Source organism: Aquarana catesbeiana, linkage group LG12 (assembly GCF_042186555.1).
Source record: "Aquarana catesbeiana isolate 2022-GZ linkage group LG12, ASM4218655v1, whole genome shotgun sequence".
Lineage (NCBI taxonomy): Eukaryota > Metazoa > Chordata > Amphibia > Anura > Ranidae > Aquarana > Aquarana catesbeiana.
In genome coordinates, this window is record NC_133335.1 from 200,456,087 (window position 1) to 200,469,666 (window position 13,580).

The 13,580-nt window shown below is 41.1% G+C and overlaps 1 protein-coding gene and 1 long non-coding RNA gene across 14 annotated transcripts in view; one reads left to right on the forward strand and one right to left on the reverse strand.

The window, feature by feature from the left end:
- Nucleotides 1–13,580, reverse strand: part of LOC141113420 (uncharacterized) — a 223,444-nt gene that overhangs the window by 185,332 nt on the left and 24,532 nt on the right. Inside the window, exon 3 of the long non-coding RNA XR_012236774.1 lies at nt 9,880–10,015. This is a non-coding gene — a long non-coding RNA (uncharacterized lncRNA). The remainder of the gene's footprint in view (nt 1–9,879; nt 10,016–13,580) is intronic.
- PTPRT (protein tyrosine phosphatase receptor type T) overlaps nt 1–13,580 on the forward strand; it is a 645,628-nt gene that overhangs the window by 69,882 nt on the left and 562,166 nt on the right. The gene's annotated exons all lie outside the window — the stretch shown is intronic.

A 13,580-nucleotide genomic window follows, 5' to 3' on the forward strand; every position in this document is an offset into this window, starting at 1 on the left:
TTGCTCTGTTCGCAACCGATGGCCGGGTTCCAAATGATTGCCTTCGCCTGTCGAAAAAAAAAGAACCTTAATCTGTTTTCCACAATGTATTCATTGTGCTTTCCCTTTTTTTTTCCTCTCGGAGAAATGACTGTATAGCATTGAATTGTTTCTTGGCTGTATCAGTTCAATAAAAATTAATTCCCTCGCCAAAGAACCCAAAACGAGCCGAGGCGTCCCACCTTCCACCCACAGCGCTCCACGGGCTTGGGAACGAAACGGTTACATTCTGCTTAACGGTGGCATTTAACTGGCTTCTGATCCCGCGAGGAGAATAAAGACTCAGATAAATCGGCCATGTCAGAACCTCACTGGAGACTGTAAATTATATGAGGCAAAGTAGAAATTGTAGCACTGAATGGGAGGAAGTTAATTTAAAAAGACCCAGGGGGAGAATTTAAAGGGATGGGGCGCACACATGATTGAGCCACTCTCTCCTTATCAATATCCAACATTAATCCCCTTCCCGGGCACGGCACCTTTCATTTATTGCGCCGGGCTTTGTGGCTTTACGGGTTCTGTCATGTATGTCAGTTACGCTAAGTCTGATCCAAGACCTTAATTTATTGTACAGTGTTCATCCTCCACTAATCAAGGTGGACAACAAGCTTTGGCGGTCAGCGTTCGCTCTTGTTTGGCTCAGTGATGTGTTAATATGTGAGCTGAAGGTTAAAAAAAAAAAAAAAAAGAAAAAATGTTCTTGTTTTATTTAGTTGGCATAAAAGGATGGGTGAGATGGATTTGAGTAGGAGCACACGACTACTATCTTTATTCCATTGTGAAATAACAGAACAAAAGCCGAAATGTAGGTTATTTTAAGATGTTTTTAGTCATGTAGTTAATTTATTTGAAATATGACTCATGTCTATTAAAGGAGACCTGACTTTAGAAGGATATATAGGCTTCCATTGCTGGCTGTCCAGCTGGCATGCTGATCCAGGGGTCCTCCATCGGCGCCCCTTGCTATTGCTAAAAGCTATTTTTTTTTACCACTTGAAGACCAGGCATTTTTTGGAATTTTTTGTTTAAAAAATTTAAATCAGTTGTTTTTTTGCTAGAAAATTACTTAGAACCCCCAAACATATATATTTTTTTAGCAGAGACCTTAGAGAATTAAATGGTGATCGTTGCAATATTTTATGTCACACAGTATTTGCGCAGCGGCCATTCAAACACAAGTTTTTAGGAAAAAGTACACTTTAATGCATTGTAATGTGAAAAAAAACAACATGGATAACCCATTTTTTTGTAAAATATAAAAGATGATGTTACACTGAGTAAATAGATACCTAACATGTCATGCTTTAAAACTGCGCACGCTTGGGGAATGGCGACAAATGACAGTACTTAAAAATCTCCATAGGGTACACTTTAACACTTTTTACAGGTCATTTGTTTAGAGTTAAAGACATACCTCTCAACTGTCCGTGATTTGGAGCAATGTCCCTCTGTCCCTCATTCCTCCTCATTTGTCCCTCATTTTGGTCTGATCTATATAGTTGTATATAAAATACACTTTTTAATCTTTCAAAAAGTGTTTCCCAGTGCTAAACCTTTCATCCAATTTCTAAATTGCTGCATTTGTACATTTTAAAAGCCAATATAAAGGAATAGTAGTGGTAAAAAAAGCATTTATGGATTTCATTAACCTTTTTTGGGGGGTTAATTCTTCTTTAAGGGGGTGTGGCAGGGGGGCGTGTCCTATGCCTACATACATTTGCTGGTAGGTGTCCCTCATTCCAATCTCAAAATGTTGGGAGGTATGTTAAAGAGGTGGTCTGGCAGTAGAATTATTGCTCTCGCTCTAACGTTCAGGGCGATACCTCACATGGGTGGTTTGAACACTGTTTACGTATGCTTGCTCGACTTACAGATACGTTCACTTTTTTATTTTTTTTTTATAACTTTTACTCCTATTACAAGGAATGTAAACATTCCTTGTAATAGAAATAAGGATGTAATAGAAATAAGGTCCTCTTTATTAAGAGATTTGAGGTCCAAAAGACCCCAAATCTCTCATTTACCTTTAAAAGGAAAAGACTAAAAAAAATATATTTTTTTTTAACTTTTGCTGTAAAAAAAAATAAAATAAAAATGACCATGTCCCGGGAACTGGAAGTGACATCATGACGTTGCTTTGGTCCTCCATCTTGGCCTCACTCTTCTTCACATCCAGATCGCCCCCAGGCTTCACCGATCGGTCACCCCTCCCTCCAATCCTAAAAGTGATTCTATGGCGAATCCCCGCCCGTGAGACCAATTTTATCTGAAAGAGAATCAGCTGTAGTACCAAAAAATACTAGGGTTATGGCAGCTAGCTGCTGCCATAACCCTGGTATTTAACGTCAAACAAATTATATATTTTTACTGTAGGCCGGTTGGCAACAAACATGTCATACTTACCTAGCTCTGTGCAATGACGTTGCACAAAGCATTCCTTATCCTCTTCTTGGGGTCCTCCATCGGCGCCCCTTGCTCCTCCCCTCTGCTGAGTACCCCCATAGCAAGCCATTTGCTATGGGAGCACTCATGCGGGCTCAATCCTGAGCCATGCTTTGTGTGTCCATTGACACACACAGTGCAGCTTGGCCCCGATCCTCCTTGCAGACTGTGATTTACAGCAGCACGAGCCAATGGCTACATGCAATGAAGGCAGATCATGGCTGGTGGGAGGGACTGACTGGCTGCTGTATATAGCTTCCTGAAATGATCACAGCCCACTGTCTTAGTACTCTTCTCAAGAGTTCTCTGATGGAAGCAGTGGGTTGGCTCTTGGGAGGAGTTATGCAATTTGCAACCTGACATGATTGGTGGATGTCAGTCCAACCTGGAGTAGGAATGTACTTAAGTGTGTTCGGATCCTAGGCATTCTTCGCCCCAGAGCTGCACATATACAAGGGGCTTGCATATGTGTGGGTACATGGCCTTGGTTTTTTATGATTGGCTTTGTGCAGTGACAGCCTCCTGGCAGGATAGCTTAGGTGGGTTTGGACTAGAATCTGAACATACCTGAGCTCATTCCTAGTCTAGAGGAGTGAGTGTGTGGGGAGGTACAGCGTGGTGCGGGTGCAGTAATAGAATTGCATTAAACGTAAAGTTCAATAAAGCACAACTACCCAGCAGGAAGACAACCTGACCCGGCACACTTACAGAATGCTGCAGCGAAGAGTATAACAGTAGGTTTTCAGGTGTACTGACAGCGTCTGTCTTGAGGGGTGGAATATACCCATATGGATGGGCTCCCAGGAAGGATGCTGTGTATCTGCTCTTTCCCTACTCATCTGGAACCTCTCCTTGCTGCTAATTACTGTTTCTAACAGATGGGTGACTTGTCCCTACACTACCCATACACAAAATGCATGCCAAGCCTGGGAACCAGGGTCTTAAATAGATTCTGCTTGACCCAAGATGGAGTTATTTGGGGCGCCAGCATCCAATTGGATAGCTCCCCCAGTGACCCAGGAAACCATAGAGGAAGCATGCTCCCCTTGACTTCCTCTCCCTCTGCAATGCCGCTGAGGTTGCACGCCACCTGCAAAAGTACTGTAGACTGCACCTGCCTACAGGTGTTCAGGCTGAATTTGCATACGGACCACCCTAGGTAGCGCCCAAATGTGCTGAGCCTCCGTGATTGAAAGATCTATAATTCAGTGAATTAAAGGGGAGAGGGGGTGCAGGTACAGTCAACCTGGGAACAAAAGGTCTAGATGATGCTGGATGTCCTCCAGCCAGGAAATGTAGTGGGCTCTATCTGACTTGTAACAACTTGTAATGCACACTGTGAGATCAGAGTAAGTCATTTCGGTACAGAAGAGCTTGGTGCAAGACTAAAGGGAAGGCTGGTGTTCAGCTTTAAAGCGTATGTAAAGAATTTTTTTGTTGTTGTAAGCTTTGGATGGAGTAGGAAAGGGATAGAACCTCTGCTAAGTTTTTACTGCAGTCTGTGTCCTTTTTGGAGAGAGTGACCTCTCTATTTGTTTTGGTCACCATTGTCTCTGAGACAGAAAGTAAGGGGAAATTCTAAAGTTTGGAGTTGTCATGATTGCAAGAGGAGGAATCTTGTAATGGAGGACAAATGTTTTGGTGACAATCTAAAATGGGAATTCTTCTCACTTCGGAGAGTTGTCCTCTCACTTCTTGACTAGGGTTTTAACCCTACTCTACCAAAAACAGACATACAGCACAACACTGAGGCCCCATTCACACCTCAGCGTTTTGTAGCTCGAAGCTCCAAAACATTGGAGGAGGGAAAAATCAATTATTCTCTATGACATTGATTGACATCTTCACTCCAAGTTGCCTGAAGCCAAACGCCTGAAGCTCAAAAAAGTTCTGGAGCTTTTTTTGTAGCTCAAATTGGGCAGATTTGAGCGTTTTTGGCATATTTTTATTCCCATGGGAATGAATAGAAATGCAGCATTTGCATGTTTTTGTGCCCATTAGCGCGGTTTGCCACACGTTTTGTGCTGCTCAAATGAAAAAGTAAAATAGCAATAATATATGAATAAATAAATGTAAAATAAATACACAAATAACTAAAAATCATCATAAAGAAATAAAACAAATGAATAATATGTAAAAATACATTTACAAAAATATTATTACAAATATTACAAAACAAAGATATTAAATAAATAAATAATTATTAATATTAATTAATAATAATAATAATAATATTGTATTTATTTATTTTGTGTTAGGGTAAGGGTGTTTAGTTATTTATTATTATTTTATTTTTTTATAGGGTTAGGGGTTGAGATTAGGAGTTAATTATTTATTTATTATTACTTAGTATTCATATATTTATTATTTTTTTATGCTTATTTTTTATTTATTGGTGTATTTATTTTACATTTATTTATTCATTTATTATTATTATTATTATTATTATTATTATTAGTAGTAGTAGTAGTAGTAGTAGTAGTAGTAGTAGTAGTAATAGAAGTAGTATTAACACCCTAACCCTAACAAAAAAATATATATATAATAAATAACCCCAAATCCTAATCCTAAACCTAACCTAAACTTAACTCTAACCCCTTGCCCTAATGAAAAAAAATAAATAAATAAATAAAAAATAATAATAATAATAATAAAAACAGAATTAAAAGCTAGTGGAAAAGCTACATAAGCTGAAATACCTAGCAACAAATAATGCAACAGATAACAGTTTTCTCTATTGGTTACCAAAAAACCCCCAAAGCTCAAAAACGCTGTAAAAAAAAGTGCAAGAGGAGCATATAAACGCACCAAAATAAAAATATGCAAAAAAAACGCTGGGAAAATGCTCAAAGACGCTACGCTCAGGTGTGAATGTAGCCTGACAGGACACAGATCTCTATTAGTAACAAATTGGATTTAGCATCAAATATATTCTTCATGTTTCATGTTCAGCCTTCTGACATGCTACAAGATTACAATGTTTCAGTCTGATCCCTGAGGAAGAGGAAGCTAAGAAAATGCTTCCTCCTGCCCGCCGCAAACTAATATTGTATCAAAATTTTATCCATACAGACTTGTAAAATCGGTAATTATCTGCTTTAAATTCTACCTCCTACAAGCCCCTGAACCTTTTGTTTGGAGAAAAGCAAAACAACCCTCCTCCCTTGGTAACTATTACAATATTTCAATGTTACGATGTAGGGCTTATAGGCACAAATAATATTGTAAAAAATATATATCCAATCCTCTTTTGAAATTCATTATTGATTTTACATTTACCACCCCATGCAGTGAAGCATTCCACGGCTTAAACACTTTTGCTGTAAATTTTTCTTGCTTCCATACAAATCCTAAAAACTGATTTCCTTTTTACGGTTCATTGGAAAAAAAAGTTAGCTTGCCAAGTCATTACCTTGACTAAATATATTTAAATGTATTACATTGTTTTGTTTATAAAAGAGAAAAAAAATATTGCTATTCACTCTCAGTTATACTTCGCAGATTTACTCTACAGTAAACCACGGCCAATATTTTAAAAAAGCATAAAAAGCTTGTTCTTTGTAGAGATTAATATCTTAAGCCAAAATTTCCATGCACGCAGATATTTATGGAACAATGGACTCTTTACTCTCCTTCCTTCTCTACAGCATCATCTAAAGTTTCAATCAAAAACAGGGTGTCTGAAAGGAAACAACTTCTGCTGAGCTTTCGGATCCTATGTTATCAGTACTCCTTGAACTCCCTTCTTTCTATGGGTATTTTGGCCATTTTAGTTAAAAATGTCCACAGGTGACCACAAAAGGGAACCAAAATCAGAAAAAAATGATCATATACTGTTGATTTTAAAGTTGGCCATACATCTACAAGGACTTTCGAGTTAGATAGTGGAATCCTTCCCGCTGTACTATTGTATTCTGACAGCGAGGAGACTCTTCCGCTGTCAAAATAGATGACCATCTTAAGCTTCTGTTCCGGCCCCCCTAACCCGGCATGTGCCTTTGGGCATTTACATATGGCGGTATCTGGTCACATAGCATACATTACAGCATATTTATGTGCAAGGTATTCCACAGGTGCTGTATACAGCTGCCTATAGACGTCCAAGGCTTTACATGCAAATATCTGCTTAAAGTTTGTTTGGCTGTACTTCTCCTGTGAATCACAGGAGTGCAGTCCGTTCTGCACTCCTGTGCTCCTTTTTCAGAAGACTGCGGGCTGAAGTCTGCTGTCTGCTGGCGTCACAGAGCCGGTCCAGGCTCGGGCAAGATCATGACAATGGAGTCAGGATCCGCCCAGATTCCTGGACTGGCACCCAGCTCAGCCTCTCAGAGAGCTGTTGAGAGCCTGAGCTGGCCGCTCCCGCCCCTTCCACAGCCCATCGCTTCAATGACTGTGGGGTGGGGGGGGGGCAGAGCATTTGCGGTGTTTGATCACTCAGTTCTCAGTCTTAGAGTCACCGGGGGACAGATGCAGCAACGGACCGATGCTATATCCATCTAGGTAAGTATGATTATCAACTTAAAGAAAACCCATACTTCTCTTTTAAACACATGTATTAATACAGATATGCAGCTCTGGGCTCCTATCCCATATGCGTATGGGTGTTACGCAGGTACTTGCATATACACGCATTTACCTAAACTTTCTGCAGATACAGAATTAATATACAACAGTCTCTCACAGATTTCTCCACACACAGCTATAGTTCCTTCTAGCTTTTGTTGCCCAACTTATCCTTCTTAGATATAAAGAGTGCCTTCAATAAACTCTATTATCTGACTTCTGGTACCCCGAATGTTTACCCCAAAAGGGAGATTGCATGCTCACAGTGGAACTACATTCTGCAGCATTTCTTGCTGCCTGTTCCCATGCCTAAGGCTCAAACAAAGGCCCCAAAAGGACCAAAGGCCATGTAGAACCATTGACTTCTATAGGTGGCTGTATACAACATTTGGGGGAATCTAGGATGGAAAAGGACCTGGGGGTCCTAGTAGATGAGCATGCTCAGCAATGGCATGCAGTGCCAAGCTGCTGCTAACAAAGCAAACAGAATATTGCCATGCATTAAAAAGAGGATTAATTCCAGAGATAAAACGATAATTCTCCCACTCTACAAGACTCTGGTCCAGCTGCCCCTGGAGTATGCTATCCGGTTCTGGGCACCAGTCCTCAGGAAGGATGTACTGGAAATGGAGCGAGTACAAAGAAGGGCAACAAAGCTAATAAAGGGTCTGGAGGATCTTAGTTATGAGGAAAGGTTGCGAGCACTGAACTTATTCTCTCTGGAGAAGAGACGCTTGAGAGGGGATATGATTTCAATTTACAAATACCATACTGGTGACCACACAATAGGGATAAAACTTTTTCACGGAAGGGAGTTTAACAAGACTTGTGGCCACTCATTAAAATTAGAAGAAAAGAGGTTTAACCTTAAACTACGTAGAGCAGTGGTCATCAACCCTGTCCTCAGGGCCCACTAACAGGCCAGGTTTGAAAGATAACTGAAATACATCACAGGTGATATCATTTGCTGCTCAGTGATTGCAGTATTCTAGTCTGCATCTCCCCAAGGTAATACATAAAACCTGGCCTGTTAGTGGGCCCTGAGGACAGGGTTGATGACCACTGACGTAGAGGGTTCTTTATTGTAAGAGCGGCAAAGATGTGGAATTCCCTTCCACAGGCGGTGTTTTCAGCTGGGGGCATTGATAGTTTCAAGAAACTATTAGATAAGCACCTGAACGACCGCAACATACAGGGATATACAATGTAATACTGACATATAATCACACACATAGGTTGGACTTGATGGGCTGTGCCTTATTTCGACCTCACCTACTACCCTGTTTCCCCGAAAATAAGACCTAGCGTGATTGTCGGTGATGGCTGCAATATAAGCCCTACCCTCCAAATAAGCCCTAGTTAAAGTCCTTGTAGATCTTCTTTTCAGGGTAGGGCTTAGTTTCGGGGAAACAGGGAAGGGCTTATTTTGGGGGGTAGGGCTTTTATTGCAGCCATCAATGACAATCATGCTAGGTCTTATTTTCGGGGAAACAGGGTATGTAACTATGTAACACATGTGAGATCCCTTGCAATTAAATATGCCAGAATTTACTCCCTGGGCTCCCTGGCAAGGTAATACACCACAATTTATGCTATGTGGAATAGCTTGTATAGTAAGTACAGCCCTAGGCACCACAAGGATAATGCACAGACTAGTAGCTTGAGTGACCATGTTGATGTGCACATAGCCTTTAAATTTTAGGTTCTAAACTCTGATATTTTATAGCCAGCGAGTGAATAAATCAACAGTACACTGCGTTTCCGGGCTTTCTCAGAACCGAGCGTTCCAGGCACAGCATTATATTTTGACTATTTTCTTTTGCCTTCACCACGGACATATATACGAAAGCATCTTGAGAGCTTTAAAATGGGCCATAAATAACGGCACTGTTAGCACACTGTTTCAGTACATGACACCCATTCAGTTAGAATTATATAGCGGAATGGGAGGAGTTCTAAGCAGGGAACATTAGGATAAGTTATGGCACAGGGTTATATGAAGTACAGTAGTAGCAGCCATTACTAAGACGAGTTATAGCGCACAATAGGAAGAGTTATAGTGAGAGGTTATATATGTAGCAGTAGGCAAAGTTATAGACACAAGTTTAATGGAGCAATAGCGGGAGTTCAGGGAGCAGTTACACGGGACACTATAGGAATTCCAGTGACAGTAATGAATTGAAAATCAATATCAGTGAAATTGGATTTGAGAGGATTGTTTTATGATTACAATAAATAATGGCAGCCGAAGATGATTTTAATCAGAGATAAAATATGTATTTTTAGCCGCCGCCGCGCTTCAGGCCACTGTTAGCCCGTGCGAAGAGAGGAAAGGCGCCAACAGCTATTGTCTTGCCAGTCGGGGCTGTAGAAACAGTCATTTTCCCCTGCGACACGTGCGAACATACATGTTATCTGTGTCAGCTCGCTATCTCTGGATACAGGGGAGATAAGCAGTAAATGTTTAGTAGGTTTTATTTCCGATCAGGATATAAATTATCCACAAACAGCGGCGAGGAGCAAAGAGGGAAGGAGGGGGGGGGCCAACTCCCAGGGACGCAGAGCAAGCATCAAAATTAACGATGCAAAAATCTTATCTGCTAACTGGAAATGTAATAACCCTTAAAGCAATGTATTGTCTGCTAATGTAATGGGAGAGTTAACCCTGTCGCTGCAGAGCGGCTCTAAGACGTGCGTATATGTGAGAATTTTTTTACAGCCGTAAATGTCTTAGTGTAAGTGAAATCTTGTACATGCATAGCTGTACTTTTTTTTTTAACATGTTCTACTTGTGATCTTTTGCTATGTGTTATTTTCTCGTTGGTGTTTACTGACCTTTCTTTCTCCCTTCCCACGCTTCTTCAGTCCACCGCATCCTTCTGGTCCCACCCACCTTTTCAAATGTTGCTTGTTGCTATTGTTTATCTTCATGTAATGACCTGTTCAGCTGTGCGAGAATACACGGGGGACACTGCAATTGAATAAAAAATACACTTTATGAGCCTTGCGGTTTACCAAAGTTCATGTACAAAAGCAAGACCATTACAGTAAATTATAGTAATTAAAGCTGAACAACTTGTAAAAAAACAGCTATTGGTAGCCTCCTTCTCTATTAGAGTACAAAAGTCTAAACAGGTACCAGATCTAGTTACTATATGAGTTACTAAGTTGAATTAAGTAATAAAAACTTCCTTTACCTTCCCCGACTGGGCCCAATTCCTCCTTTATTTGTGTCTCACACGCTCCCCCCTCCCAGACACTGCAGCTCACAGTGGGAGGGTTTCAGCAACAGAGGCAGTGCTGCAGTGGGCAGGACTAGGTGTGGCCAGGTAAAGACTGACAAGCTACAGGCTTGTGAATCAGCAAATAGTTTGCTATTAGCCACGCCCTCTGCAACATTTTTTCATCTCACTGTAGTGAAAGTAGGCACAGTCCACATGAAAGTGGCAAATCTATTCTGAATTTAGAAGCAGTGCAGCATTGTTGCCACACAGTCACTGAAAGCTACATTAGGTTGATTTCACTGGCAGGATCAACAAGTATTTATGGGACTTTGCTGGGGGACGAAGTGAAAACTGTAAGTGCATGTGCACTTACAGTTAAAGTGGTTGTAAACCCATTACAACCACTTTAACCTACAGGTAAGCCTAGATTAAGGCTTACCTGTAGGTGCAAGAAATATCTCCCAAACCTAAAAGGTTTAGGAGATATTGGCAGGAATAGCGGCACAGATGTCTACGGCGCATGCGCCACAGACATCGGGCGCAGGCGCACTGAGCGTGCCGTTTCTAACGGCGATCATGCCATTAGTGGCGGCACCAGCGCGAATCGCGGCTCCGGCCAGTCACAGTGTCAGAGCCACGATACCCAGAAGTCACTCCGGGATAGATGGCGTCAGAGGAGGAGGCGAACGAGGGCCGATGCCGGGGCTTCGATCTCAGGTAAGTAATTCATAATGAGCTAGTATGCTATGCATACTAGCTCATTATGCCTTTGCCTTGCAGGGTGTATTTTTTTTTAAGAGGCTTTACTTCCTCTTTAAAGTGACACCAAACCCACATCATAAAAAATTATCAATAAATGGTGTATTTCATCCTGTTCATACTCAATCACTATGGGATTCCTTTTCTGTATTCTGCAAAAAACCTGGTTGATCCTGCTGCTCTCTATCTCCACCTTCTGTTCATTTTGCCAATTCAGCTAGGGATTTTGCAGCTGTGGTGGCAATTCTGCACATGCTCAGTTTTTAGTGCGTTTGTATGCTGAGCATTCCCTCCCTATCAAATCTGACTATTGTAAGATTGGGGTGATTAAACTCAAGCGGTAGGTGCATTTACAATGAGTTGCGCCAGTCCATCACTGTATTTTAGGGAACGGCAGCCCAATTTTATCTAAAAGCAAGTCAAAGTTCATACAGATAGGTCTTCCACGCAGGGGGTTCTCACAATCACTGCAAAGACATAACATTCAGCCTCCTGGCTCACTTGTGGCAGCTTTACTGCTCCGAGTACCTCTGCAGGGTCTTCCTGACCATCAAACACATCCTAGTGGTATGCACAAATGCTGAACTTTAGCTCTGCGTCTTTTCTTGCAGCTCCCTAGCTGTGCTTGTCCCTCCTGGACTCTCTACAGCCTCCTGGCTGCTCCCTTCCCACATGGACTTCCTCTGTCTCAACCTGATCTTGATGCACAGCAGCATCTCACAGGGATCCCCTTAGACACCCTGATCTCCCTCAGGAGGGTGGGACCCTGAGCTTTAACTCTGGCTCTATTATGAACCCAGCACACACCTTAATAATCAATGGGCTTGCTTCTCTCAAAATCTGGCGTAAACCACCATTTTACCGTGTAGCACGGTGGCCCCCTGCTACACTATAGAGTCACACATGTGGGCATATACACAGTCCGCTCCCTCCCTCCTCTTCCATGCCCACTAACTAGTTAAACACAATGGTGGTGGGATATTATATGTAGATTATTGGAGGCTTCACCTCCCTGTTTTTCTAAGACACAGACCGGAGGGGCGTGACACAGCCTGTGACTGGCAGAAATCCACCCACAACCATGTTATTGCTAAAAATAATAAAGATTTGATTTCAAATATATATTTGTATGACATATTATAACTGTTTATTGACATTAATTATTTATTTTTACTCTGTATTCCAAATGCTGGTTTTTTTTGTTTATTTTGAACATGTGGCCAGTAGCAGAGGACTAGAAGCTCCTCCTGTTTATGTTTCCCTGCAGACAGGCTGGGAAAGAGCTGGGTCATGCAACAGCTGTATATAAATTAGGAAAACTTTTTTTATTAAAATAATTACAGTGCCATCATCCACATACAGAAAGAGAAGGGAGAATGTAAATTAACCACTTGCTGATCAGCCGCCGCAGTTATCCTGTGGCAAGCTGGCTCGGCAGCACGAATCGCCCCTGATGTTAACCCCTTCCCGGACAGTGTCATTAGTACAATGTGAGTGCCTATTTTTTAGCACTGATCACTGTAATCATGTCACTGGTTCCCAAAAAAGTGTCAAAAATGTCAGGTGTCAAATTTGTCCGCTGCAATGTCGCAGTCCTGCTAAAAATCGCTGATCACCGCCACTACTAGTAAAAAAAAAAAAAAATAATAAAAATGCTATTAATCTATCCCCTATTTTGTACACGCTATAACTTTTGCACAAACCAATCAATATTTGTTTATTACCAAAAACATGTAGCAGAATACATGTTGGCCTAAATTGATGAAGAAATTTGATTTTTAAAATATTTTTATTGGGTATGTTGTATAGCAGATAATAAAAAATATTGTTATTTTATTTTTTTCAAAATTGTTGGATATTTTTTGGTCTATAGCACAAAAAATAAAAACCGTAGAGGTGATCGAATACCACCAAAAGAAAGCTCTATTTGTGGGGAAAAAAGGGACGTCAATTTTATTTGGGTACAGTGTCACATGACCACTCCTTTACACTTGCTTCGGCTTCAACACACATTAACGGCTAGTTTACACTTGCTTCATAACAAGGCTTCGGACAGGCTTTGTTAAAGCTCTCTGAACGCTAGTCAAAGCTCCTGTTACTAAATAAATTGGTTAGTTACAGTCATACTTTTATCATACCTGGTCTCTGTTGCGGTTTATGAGCCAGTGTAAGTCCTTGATTGTTAAAACTTTGATTAAAGTTTTTTTGGAAGCAGTTTTTACGCTATGTGGAATCTCCTCTCTGATTTTTATATCTGAGGATTTGTGTGATCATTTGAGCATTGGAGTTCGTGAGGCCGTGTTGCTGGGGATCTTCACCTTCCAGCGTCCCTATTAACGGATGCAGCAGCACTACAACCATCACCATTCGTTTAATCTTAAGCTCATTCTGACTCTAAAGCCGCTGGCTGGCGAGTCCATCACCTTTGGTAAGAGTATTTTTTACACATCTATACCCACAGTTGCAGTTTACCATTTAATTACATGGGAACCATCCTGGTCATCTGAAGGAAGTCCTAGAGGCCTAACTTCCCAGTGTACCTTCATAGGACTA